Source organism: Anomaloglossus baeobatrachus, chromosome 12 (assembly GCF_048569485.1).
Source record: "Anomaloglossus baeobatrachus isolate aAnoBae1 chromosome 12, aAnoBae1.hap1, whole genome shotgun sequence".
Lineage (NCBI taxonomy): Eukaryota > Metazoa > Chordata > Amphibia > Anura > Aromobatidae > Anomaloglossus > Anomaloglossus baeobatrachus.
Window position 1 is genome coordinate 34,564,366 of NC_134364.1, and position 13,260 is coordinate 34,577,625.

Below are 13,260 nucleotides of genomic sequence, written 5' to 3' on the forward strand. Positions count from 1 at the left end.
CTCTCTCTTTAGCTGAAGATGGATTTCGGGTAGCACTACTAGGTGACCGTTCTCCCCCGTCGGTAGTCACTGCGCGGACGCTGTTAGACTGTCACAGCCCCAGGGGTCTGCTCCTGACGTCTGCTCTCCCTGGACTGCAAACTAAACCGGCTCACTCGTGGGACCTGCACTGCTGCTCCTGTCTGAGCTCCACTTCCATGCTCCTCACTCCTCCACACTCTGCTTCAGACTGCTCTTCTCCTCCTCCTTCCTCTTTTCCCTTTTGTGCCTGCCTACGCCACCTAGCAACCAGGCTCTCTACCACACCCCTTGAGTGGAGATGGAGGCTTCACCCCCTCCACTCCTCAAGTGGAGGTGAAGGCTTTGCCCCCTCCTGGGATCCCCAGGGGTCCTCTCAAAGGTACATGTGTGAGACCTGATCACTATGCGCCTGTGTAGTCACACCTCGGTCAGCCTTCTGGATTACCTGTATTGTACTGTCCCCAGCATGGGTGCAGTACTCAGTGGTGCCTGACCAGGTCAGGGGCGCCACATTAACAGCAATTAATTTAAACATTGAAACTGTTGATGAAATAGTGAAAGCATGTGTGGTACTACACAATTTTGTTTTAACAAAGGAACCTTTGTCCTTGGATGACCAGAGTTTGGAATCAACCTCTTTGACTGACTACACCAGTCCTGGATTTAGGAGTAGTGTTGCCTGTTCAACAATCCGTGACAAATATGCTGACTATTTTGTGTCCCCAGAAGGTAGAGTAGATTGGCAAGATCAAATGGTATAAGATTTATCTTTAGTTTTATAAGAAATAAAAATAGTTAAAAATAAATAGTTCCGGTTCCTGTCCTGGCTGAGGTGGAAGCTTAGAGGAGAAGCTCCTGCCACCCCTCACAGAAACCGACTAAAAACAGACCCCCCCGGACGAGCCACCAAACAGAGAGCAGCACAGGAGGTTACCTAAAGCAGACAGCTATGGAACGGTACCTCCTGAGAAGTGCTGGGAGCGGTGAGGCAGCCTGGAGAAGCTTTGATATGGACAGGGGAGAAGATAAGATAATGGCGCCGAGCCTGATGGGGGAGGAGCCTGAACGCATGGTGAGAGACACAGAAAAGCAAACACAGAGCTGGAAGGGGAGAGATAAGGGAGATATGAGCGAGGAGACAGGAGATAAGGAAGATATGAGCAAGGAGTCACAGGAGGACACAGTAGAAGAGAAAACTGTGGAAAAAGAAAGCGCAATAGGGTCTTACCCCAATATATACAGGGTAAAGCAAGGAGTAATACTACTCACCAATTCGGGTTGTGACAGTCACAACACCTATAACAGCATGTAACATAAAGTCCCGGCAGCGGTCCCCACAAGGCAGATAACAGAGAGTAATAGTAGAGATGGGTTTCACAGCTGCGCCAAAGGACTCCCAGATTCTTCTCAGATTAATGTTTCTTTATTACATGCACAGGTCAAGTCTACGCGTTTCAGGAGAACACAACTCCCTTCTTCAGGACAAACCAGCAAAGAATCATCAAATCTGCTGCATGCAGAGTCTATACAGCATTATATACCTCATGGGATGACGTCAGAGCACACCCACAAAAAAAAAAAAAAAAAAAAAAAAAGGCGGGAAAGACATACTTCACAGGTCACAATGATGTAATATGGTATAAACAAATCATAATGCAATAAAATATCAAGGCTCTCTAATAAAACCTAAAACCTATTGAAATTAATTAATTACAAACAAAATAAATAAATTATGTTGGTGTGAAAATGTTTCTAAGTGATTTATTTATGTATAAAACGTATATACATGTATAATGGGGGAAATTGTCAGGGAAGTGTATAGTGTATAGCCAAGAACCCTGTATTAGCGTGAATTTTCCAGTCACAAGTGGACTGGAAACCAAGTGTGGGAGCGTCCAGCAGACCGTGCCACCTGTGATTATATAGATCATATCCATACAGACAATTGTTTGAGGGAATAAAACCTTCCTTAAGAAAAAGCGGGTAGAACAACACAAGTATAGCTAGAAAAACTATTTTATATATAATAAACGGTCTATCTAAGCGGTCCCGTAATGACCGCCCAGAAATCAAAAAAAAAAAAAAAAAAAAGGGGGGGAAAAAACAATGTGTGCCCGTTATGGTGTGAATAATTGTCTATATTCCAATAGAACCGCAAACTAATCTCAACGTGTGTGTGCCACTAAGGGAATAATACACCTTGTAATCTAGGAACAAGGATTGATATGATTATGTGCAGTGCGGGAGGTTATACTAATAAAGGTAAAACCCAAGATAGGGCAGAACATGTAACAGTTCAAATGTACATGTATTCTAAACCATAAAAGAGTCCAACTACGGCTCACGGGTCTTAGATTCATAGATTCAAACAGGTCAGATAGGTTCACTGGGTGAATGGAGTTCAGGACCGTGGGAAAAAACGGGAGTGCGCATGCTTAAGAGAAAGATACAGAGCCAGTGCTCCATCAGACTATAGAAGTAAAGACGGGGTCAATGAAGTTTAAGAGCGTGGGAAAGAAAAACAGTGCGCATGTCCTCGAGGAAGGAATACATAGAAATAACTAAAAAAGGAGACAGAACCGTGAGGATAAAGATGGAGGAGAGGAAGAAATATCTCCCCACTCGTTAGAAAAAAAGGGGGGGAAAACGGGAGCATTACAAAAGCCGGTTCAAACACCTGTGATAATGCGATGGGTGAAAAAGAATAAATTATTCATAGTGACAAATGAGCCGTAATAACATGTATAAGTTTACATATGCATGAAACATGTAAAGGATTATAAATATAAGTGATAGTGTACAGTGTGTAATAACGGGCAAAAAGGTTTGATCCATGACAGGACCATGCACCCATGTAAAATAGGACATGTATGTAAAACAATAATTAAATATAAATATAATAATAATATAATATATAATGCATTTAAGCCAATATCCATATCCTACTATCTTAAAACAATCCAATAAAAAATTCATATATATAATAAAAACAGAATACATTAACACATATAAACGATTAAGAGCCACCAATAATAAATATACGAGACCTGGCATAAATTTATAAAAATTAATATAAAATATATATATAAGGACCTATATTTAAAACCATATATGGGAATTAAATAAAACCACCGGAAACTTATATATATACAAAAAAATAATATATAAAAAAATATATATATATATATATAAATGGGACTGAGACCACACCTTGGTATTAAACCAATAGATATAAGATATGTACAGGAAAATGTCTTTAATAAAATAAATCTGTCACCTCATTAAGCCCAAGGGGTTTTAGAGTATTTAATTTATATATCCAGTATGTCTCTTTTCTTTTCAACAAATCCATACGGTTATGTGCAGATAGGGGTATCTGTTCGATGGGAGTAATCATAAGATTGGATTTCCCACCGTGATATAAAGTGATGTGTCTAGAGAGGCCATGTAACATAAACCCTATTTTCACATTGTGTCTATGAGAGTTTGTGAAGCCCCACAAGTGCAGTGTCGGTGCATTACCTTCAGTGACTCCACGCAGCTGGATCCTGTCACAGGTAGGAGATCTTCTTCTAGGATTGTCGTGACGCCACTCTCAGAATTGCGGTCAGTGGGGACCGCCACTGCAGGTTGAGGGACGCCTGGGGCTGATGGTGGGTGCAGTCAGTTGTAATAGCCTCCTGAGAGTGAGGCAAGCCCCAGGGCCCTGTGTAGGTGTGTAGAACCACAAGGCGCAGAATAACTCCACACAAGCAGAATGTCTTTCAGGGGTTTTACTCACAGAAGGTGGCAGAGTGAGTAACCCGGGCGTAGCTGGGATGAACCAGGCTGGAACCAGGTGTCCTTCAGGCTGACTGATGAGGGTGGCTACCGACTCGCCTTCCTTAGCCCTTCTGTGGTTTGTGGTAACCCCGACTTTTAGTCCCTATGTGGGTCACCCAGGGAAGTAACTGCTCCCCTCGTTTGTTTGCCGTTTGCTTGTCGCCTGGACCAGATCACTCCAGCTGCTTGCCTCCTGTGAACTATGGGCCCTAACTGTGGCTACGTGGCTGCGGTCTTTGGGGTGTTGTGGCGTGGGCTTTGAGGGCCCCACACCGGCAGGTTTAGCAAGGAAAGGTGGATCTATCCCCGCACCGGGATCTGCCGCCCGTTTGGGCCTGGTACTCCCTGACAGTCTCCGTACTTTCCACTACGCGGCTCTCTCTCCAGCTGTGTGTGGGGTTCGGGCAGCACTACCAGGTGACCGTTCTCCCCCGTCGGTAGTCACTGCGCGGACGCTGTTAGACTGCAACAGCTCCAGGGTCTGCTCCTCACGTCTGCTTTCCCTGAGCTGCACACTAAACTGGCTCACTTGAGGGACCTGCACTGCTGCTCCTGTCTCAGCTCCACTTCATGCTCCTCACTCCTCCCCACTCTGCTTCAGACTGTTCTCCTCCTTCTCCCTCTTGTGCCTGCCTACGCCACCTAGCAACCAGGCTCTCTACCACACCCCTCGAGTGGAGATGGAGGCTTCGCCCCTTCCACCCCTCGGGTGGAGGTGGAGGCTTCGCCCCCTCCTGGGATCCCCAGGGGTCCTCTCAAAGGTACATGTGTGAGACCTGATCACTATGCGCCTGTGTAGTCACACCTCGGTCAGCCTTCTGGATTACCTGTGTTGTACTGTCCCCAGCATGGGTGCAGTACTCAGTGGTGCCTGACCAGGTCAGGGGCGCCACAAGTTCAATCTCTTGTGTAATGCCTGTGTCGTTCTCCCAATATATTGTTTTTGACATTCACAATCAATCAGATAAATCACAAAATCTGACTGACAAGTGATACGGGTTCCAATGGAAAAAACCTCCCCTCCCCTAGAGGAACAGAAATCCACCCTTTTGTGCTGTATGGATTTACAACACAAACAGTTACTTGTGAAACATTTGAAAATAATATATGTAGTGTGGGCTTTCAAATGTTTCACAAGAAACTGTTTGTGTTGTAAATCCATACAGCACAAAAGGGTGGATTTCTGTTCCTCTAGGGGAGGGGAGTTTTTTTCCATTGGAACCCGTATCACTTGTCAGTCAGATTTTGTGATTTATCTGATTGATTGTGAATGTCAAAAACAATATATTGGGAGAACGACACAGGCATTACACAAGAGATTGAACTCTCATAGACACAATGTGAAAATAGGGTTTATGTTACATGGCCTCTCTAGACACATCACTTTATATCACGGTGGGAAATCCAATCTTATGATTACTCCCATCGAACAGATACCCCTATCTGCACATAACCGTATGGATTTGTTGAAAAGAAAAGAGACATACTGGATATATAAATTAAATACTCTAAAACCCCTTGGGCTTAATGAGGTGACAGATTTATTTTATTAAAGACATTTTCCTGTACATATCTTATATCTATTGGTTTAATACCAAGGTGTGGTCTCAGTCCCATTTATATATATATATATATTTTTTTATATATTATTTTTTTGTATATATATAAGTTTCCGGTGGTTTTATTTAATTCCCATATATGGTTTTAAATATAGGTCCTTATATATATATTTTATATTAATTTTTATAAATTTATGCCAGGTCTCGTATATTTATTATTGGTGGCTCTTAATCGTTTATATGTGTTAATGTATTCTGTTTTTATTATATATATGAATTTTTTATTGGATTGTTTTAAGATAGTAGGATATGGATATTGGCTTAAATGCATTATATATTATATTATTATTATATTTATATTTAATTATTGTTTTACATACATGTCCTATTTTACATGGGTGCATGGTCCTGTCATGGATCAAACCTTTTTGCCCGTTATTACACACTGTACACTATCACTTATATTTATAATCCTTCACATGTTTCATGCATATGTAAACTTATACATGTTATTACGGCTCATTTGTCACTATGAATAATTTATTCTTTTTCACCCATCGCATTATCACAGGTGTTTGAACCGGCTTTTGTAATGCTCCCGTTTTCCCCCCCTTTTTTTCTAACGAGTGGGGAGATATTTCTTCCTCTCCTCCATCTTTATCCTCACGGTTCTGTCTCCTTTTTTAGTTATTTCTATGTATTCCTTCCTCGAGGACATGCGCACTGTTTTTCTTTCCCACGCTCTTAAACTTCATTGACCCCGTCTTTACTTCTATAGTCTGATGGAGCACTGGCTCTGTATCGTTCTCTTAAGCATGCGCACTCCCGTTTTTTCCCACGGTCCTGAACTCCATTCACCCAGTGAACCTATCTGACCTGTTTGAATCTATGAATCTAAGACCCGTGAGCCGTAGTTGGACTCTTTTATGGTTTAGAATACATGTACATTTGAACTGTTACATGTTCTGCCCTATCTTGGGTTTTACCTTTATTAGTATAACCTCCCGCACTGCACATAATCATATCAATCCTTGTTCCTAGATTACAAGGTGTATTATTCCCTTAGTGGCACACACACGTTGAGATTAGTTTGCGGTTCTATTGGAATATAGACAATTATTCACACCATAACGGGCACACATTGTTTTTTCCACCCCTTTTTTTTTTTTTGATTTCTGGGCGGTCATTACGGGACCGCTTAGATAGACCGTTTATTATATATAAAATAGTTTTTCTAGCTATACTTGTGTTGTTCTACCCGCTTTTTCTTAAGGAAGGTTTTATTCCCTCAAACAATTGTCTGTATGGATATGATCTATATAATCACAGGTGGCACGGTCTGCTGGACGCTCCCACACTTGGTTTCCAGTCCACTTGTGACTGGAAAATTCACGCTAATACAGGGTTCTTGGCTATACACTATACACTTCCCTGACAATTTCCCCCATTATACATGTATATACGTTTTATACATAAATAAATCACTTAGAAACATTTTCACACCAACATAATTTATTTATTTTGTTTGTAATTAATTAATTTCAATAGGTTTTAGGTTTTATTAGAGAGCCTTGATATTTTATTGCATTATGATTTGTTTATACCATATTACATCATTGTGACCTGTGAAGTATGTCTTTCCCGCCTTTTTTTTTTTTTTTTTGTGGGTGTGCTCTGACGTCATCCCATGAGGTATATAATGCTGTATAGACTCTGCATGCAGCAGATTTGATGATTCTTTGCTGGTTTGTCCTGAAGAAGGGAGCTGTGTTCTCCTGAAACGCGTAGACTTGACCTGTGCATGTAATAAAGAAACATTAATCTGAGAAGAATCTGGGAGTCCTTTGGCGCGGCTGTGAAACCCATCTCTACTATTACTCTCTGTTAGGAGGACACAGTAGGAGAGAGGTGGATGCAGGGGACTGATGACAGTGGATCGCAATGGGAGGATGAAGGGGATATGGAGGCAGAGGGGAGAGAGGATGCAGACAAAGCAGGGCAGCTCAGAGACACAGCAGTGTTGGAGGATGAAACTGACAAACAGCACAGGGAGATTAATCCCACTCAGACTCACAGGAAGTCAAATGCAAGAATTCATAGTACCCCTTCCAAAGGAAACAAAAAGCAGCCTACTACACCAACATCACAAGCCTGCAAGTTATTGGGGGATGGAGGTGGTGGCCCAGTCCAGACAAAGAGAACTAAGAAAACAGCACCACCTGCAGGCCAAGACAAGTACACACAAAAGCTTAATGTGGACTATAAAAAACTGGCTGAAGAAGTGACATCACACTTGTCAAAAGAGGTTAAAGTGGCTATTGAGGCAGCCATACAAACATCATTAGCTAATATGCAAAAACAGATAAATGCCCATGCCTCTAGACTGGCAGAATCAGAGCAGAGAATATCTGACTCCGAGGAGACAATACTGGCTATGCAAGCACAAATAGCAGCTCTAGCAAAATCTAATGAATACTTGAAGGATAAAGCGGACGATTTGGAAAACAGATCGAGACGAAACAACCTACGTATAGTCGGGTTGCCAGAGTCTGTGTCGATTGGACAGTTGGATAATATATGCGAGTTGGAGCTACCGCAGGCCCTGGGCATAAAGGCGAAATTCAGAGTTGAAAGAGCCCACAGAGTGGGTCCACTGAGACACCAGGAGGCGAATAAGGGAGAGGGCCAAAACTCAAACAAGAATACCCCGATAAGAGCCAGGCAGGTGATTGTCAAGTACCTTGACTATAAGCATAAGGAGGAAATATTGAGGGCCTTTAGAGAATGAAAGCGTCCACTACAATATCAAGGCAACAGACTGCTAATTTTTGGGGATTATTCAGCGGAAGTATCCAGAAGGAGAAAAGAATTTACCAAAATTTGCTCATTTCTGTACAACAAAAAAGTAAAGTGCCAGCTATTATACCCTGCTACACTGAAAGTTAGAAACCCCAATGGCTCGTTTGTATACTACAAGGACTACAAAGAAGCAGAAAACATTCTCATGGCAGAGCTCAACAAGACTAGGTCAGAAAGGCAAGAAAAAGGAGCTAGTGGAGAAGGGAATAATAGAAGAGGATCCCCCACAAGCTCAGGAAGAGATGTGGGACGTCTTGGGGGACAAAAGCAAGTCGAGACCAGGGAGGAAAGGAGGCCAAGCCCGGGTCGACAGCATAATTCTCGCCTGGAACACAGGAACCAACCCTTGGAGAGAAACCATGATACCTGAACTGGAACTCGCTCATTGTTTTTCCTTTTTTTTTGCCTGTTTTTTTTTTTTTTTCTCTTCCCAAACAGGGAGAGGCGTTGAGGAGGATGCATTACGGAGAGAGGGTTGGGGAGGTGAGAGGAGGAGGGGGAAGGGAGAAAAGAGAGGAAAACATCCCAAAGTCTGGGTCCTCTCCCCCCCCCCTCTCTTTTTTTTTTTTTTTTGTTCTTCTTCTTTCTTTCTCCATCTTCTCTCCCCTTGGTCTTTTTTTCTTTTTCTCCTTTGTCCAGGAACATCATCCAAATTCAAATGAAGTGGGCCTGTTCTGGGCGGACTGATGGCTACCTGGAGTCAGAGATAAGTAGGACTGGAGAATCTTGCTGAGGTTTTGACATACTGTGCTAATTTTTGCATAATTTTCAAAGGCTTATTCAAGTTAGTCCGGGGATAGAACATATATTTTTTGGGGGGAGATTAGGGAGCTACATATTTTGGCTAGGAATAGGGGAGCTCACCAACGTGGCGGGAAGCGCCGTGGATTTCTCGGAAGGGAAAATATGTTTTACAGTTACATGCTTTTTGTTGTATTTGTTATATTTGCAAGGTGGGGAAAGGGAGTGTCGATTTTGTGGTACCAACTGTGATTCTAGTGTCGAACATCTCGTCTTCCTTGATGCAGGGGCCCATAGGGGAGGGAGTAGTAAAAGCAGAATACACAGGTAAACATGATACAGATAACTACGTGGAATGTTAAAGGGCTGAGATCACCTAACAAACGAGCAATGATATTGAGACATCTGAAAAGACTAAAGACAGACATTGCCTTATTACAGGAAACCCACTTGGGGGGGAGGACTTTTTCCGCATGAAGAAACATTGGGTGGGCACCGTTTACGGGGCAGCGGCACAAGGTAGAAAAGCGGGCACTATGATCCTAATAAATAAACAATTCAGTCATGAGGTAGTGGCACATGAGGCAGACGACCATGGAAGGTGGCAGCACTTAACAATCGTTAGTCCAGCGGGTAAACTCAGTATTTATAATGTCTATGGCCCAAATTCACAACAAATCACATTCCATGATGACATAAAGGCCACCATATTAGCAGATGGGGAGGCTAACATTATAGTGGGAGGCGATTTTAACACCGTCCCAGACTCAGCTGAAGATAGGAGGAGGGGCGAGGAGGGGACAGCTAATGTGGGCAGGAGTTTAGACAATAGGGATGTAACATTAGAAGACGTAGGACTGAAAGACATCTGGAGACTAACTCACCCACATGACAGAGAGTATACACACTTCTCTCACCCTCATGATAGCTGGTCACGTATTGATCAGTTCTGGATCTCGCAAGACTTACTGAGTGGAACGCAAGATTGTGTGATAGAGAATATGGTGATCTCTGATCATAGTCCGGTGAGATTGGGCATTAGAGAGAAATTCAGGAGAGGTACAGATATCATATGGAGATTCCCATCGTTCCTTCTCAGGCAAGATAATTTCCATAAGGTGCTACAGGAGTGGTGGGGAGAATTCGCAGAGGACAATAAGGAACATAGAGAGTCCCCAGTGATATTTTGGGAAACGGCAAAAGCGGTCCTAAGGGGCCGCCTGGTGGGGTACGCAGCCATGATCAAACGGAAAACCAATGAGAATTATAATTTCCATAGTGAAGCAGTACGGGTAGCATATACAAATTATGTGACAAATAGATCTCCCATGACAAAAGGCAGATGGCTGGAGGCAAAAGAGGGATTTGACGAATGGGCCAAAAAAAAGGAACAACTATTCTGGTCGCACAAGGAGGTTGACTTACATAGGTTTGGCAACAAGGCGGGAAGGATGTTGGCCAATCTGGCAAGGGGCAGCAGAAAGATGACAGTGATCTCTAAACTGAAAACAAAGGGGGGAGAGGTGACTACGGATCCTAAGGACATTAATAAACTGTTGGGAGATTACTATAGAAAACTATATGGGTCAGGGAATAACGACATGACTGATGAGGCAGAGTGGCTAAGACAAGCCCAAATGCCTAGCTTGACGGAGGAAGATTTGAGTGCCTTAAACGCAGATATCACAGTAGAGGAGGTAACGAGAACAATTGGGGAGCTTAACACCAACAAGGCACCGGGACCTGACGGTTTCAATAGTGAATTCTATAAGGCTCTGAAGGATCTGATCTCGCCGGATCTAACCTCAGTCTTTAATGCTTTCCTGGGAGGGGCGGAAATACCCAAAAATTCCAACATAGCATATATTAAATTACTCCCCAAGGGAACCAAGGACCTGGATGATCCCTCTAGTTATAGACCTATATCGCTCATAAATCAGGATTTAAAAATTATGTCCAAGATCATGGCTAATAGACTGGCCGAGATCTTACCTAGGATCATTACGAATCACCAGGTGGGGTTTATTAAGGGGAGAAATGCCGTTACCAATATCTGAAAGACAATTCTAGTGGTAGACGCGGTTAGACTGGGTCTCACTGAGGGAGGGGCTAGACCTGCCCTAGTTACACTTGACGCAGAAAAAGCGTTTGATAATGTAAATTGGGGGTGGTTAGACAGGGTAATGGAGGCCATAGGGATTGTAGGCAAGATGAGACTTTACATTAGAAACCTTTATGCCAACTCGGGAGCTAGGGTACACACTCCGGGCTTTCTATCAGACGTGTTCCCTTTGATGAAGGGAACAAGACAGGGCTGCCCATTATCTCCTCTTTTATTCAACCTGGCAATCGAGCCGTTGTCAAGAATACTACAGGGACAAAATAGCTTTAAAGGAATCAAGATAAGGGGTTCAGAAGTAAAGACAGCGCTTTTTGCTGATGACATCATACTTTATATGGGGGACCCCGGTGCGGATTTGCCACAGACTCTTGCCTTGATTGAAAAATTTGGCTCATTCTCCGGTTTCAAACTGAACAAAAAAAAATGCGAGATCATGTTCCTAAAGGGGCATCATGGGACAATGGGGGGACAAATAAGGGATGGCTGTCTATGTGGAATTCCTATAGCACAATCTTCAATTAAATACCTGGGAGTGCATATAGGAAGATCGGTGGAAACAATCTATAACTTGAATTATGGACCGCTAATCAGGAAAATTATAGTTCAATTAAAGGGATGGAAAGGTCTGCCACTTCCATTACTGGCAAGATGTCACCTGATAAAAATGATGAGCTTTCCTAGGCTGCTGTATCCCTTCCAGACAATCCCGCTATTGCTAAAACTAAAGGATGTGAATAAGCTCAACTCCGCGTATACAGAATTTCTGTGGAGGGGAAGGAAACCCAGAATAAAGCTGCGTACGCTGATGAAGTCAGCAGAGGAGGGAGGTCTAAACTTTCCAGATGTCCAAGGGTATAATCTTGTATGTATCATGAGGCATGTAATTGATTGGGTGAGAGGAACGAGTAGGCACTCAGATCATGCGATGGAAACTAAATATGCGTCACCGTGGGATCTGACGTCCATTCTGCACTCCCCACTATCCAGGGTTGAAGGGCACATAAGGAACTCTATTATATTCCGAGACACCATGCTAACATGGAAGTCGGTAAGGAAAAAACTGGGGCTCTCATGGAAAGTGTCCAAGTACTTGAACCCCTGGGCATTCCCAAATTTTCCCCTGGGACGAGAAAACAAGCTATTTACTAGATGGAAAGAGAGGGGAGTCAGGAGAATGATAGATGTTATGAATGTGGAGGACAGGAGGTGGATGACAGGTCGGGAAGTGTTGGATAAGTACAACCTTAATAGCTCACATGTCATCCAGTATGAACAATTGAAACATGGAATAATAGGAGACCTTGGTGTGGTTGGAAGAGAGCTGAACAGAAGTTCGATTGATGAGTTACTGGAATGTGATGTAACAAGTATAAATGTCTCTAAAATTTATCGATCGCTAAGGGGGGTGCTTATCTCACGGGAGGATAGTCGGACTTTAAAAGCGTGGGGGAAACAATTGGGAAGGGAAGAAGTGGTGGATGATATACTGAGAGGATGGGTACAAGTGCGGAAACATATTACCAATGAGAGATGGAGAGACACTCAATTCAGAATTCTACATAGGGCCATTATAGGTTTCAACATACCAGGTAGGGATAGGTGGTGTCCTAAGTGTCAAAAAGAAAAAACGGATATGCTGCATGGGCTATGGGAATGTGAGACAATCGCTAGGTTCTGGAACCAAGTCAGACTATTTTCCCAGTCAACATGGGGAATTTTCAGCAAACTAGACTTAATGGTGTGGATTTTCCACTCCTTTGAGGGAGGAGTAGGAGGAGGACCGAGCACGCAGGAAAAGAGGAAATACGCAATAACGCATGACATAGCCATGATAGCTAAGCGTTGCATCTTAAAACACTGGATTCAAAGGGAGGGCCCATCCATAAAGGAGGTTGTGGGCGAACTACACAACCTTCTGAAGTGGGAAAAACTAGAAGCAGAGAGGGATAAAGATGGGTTGACAGCCAAGTTTTTTGTGAGATGGAGACATTTTATTGAAAGCCAATTCACACAGGGAGAAATAATTAACCTGATGGCACCTTTTGTTCACTCGGAGTGGTATATCCTGAGCGATATCCAGGACAGCCTGGGTAAACTGAGAATCACCTAGGAGGGGGCTCTGGCGGGAGGGGGAGA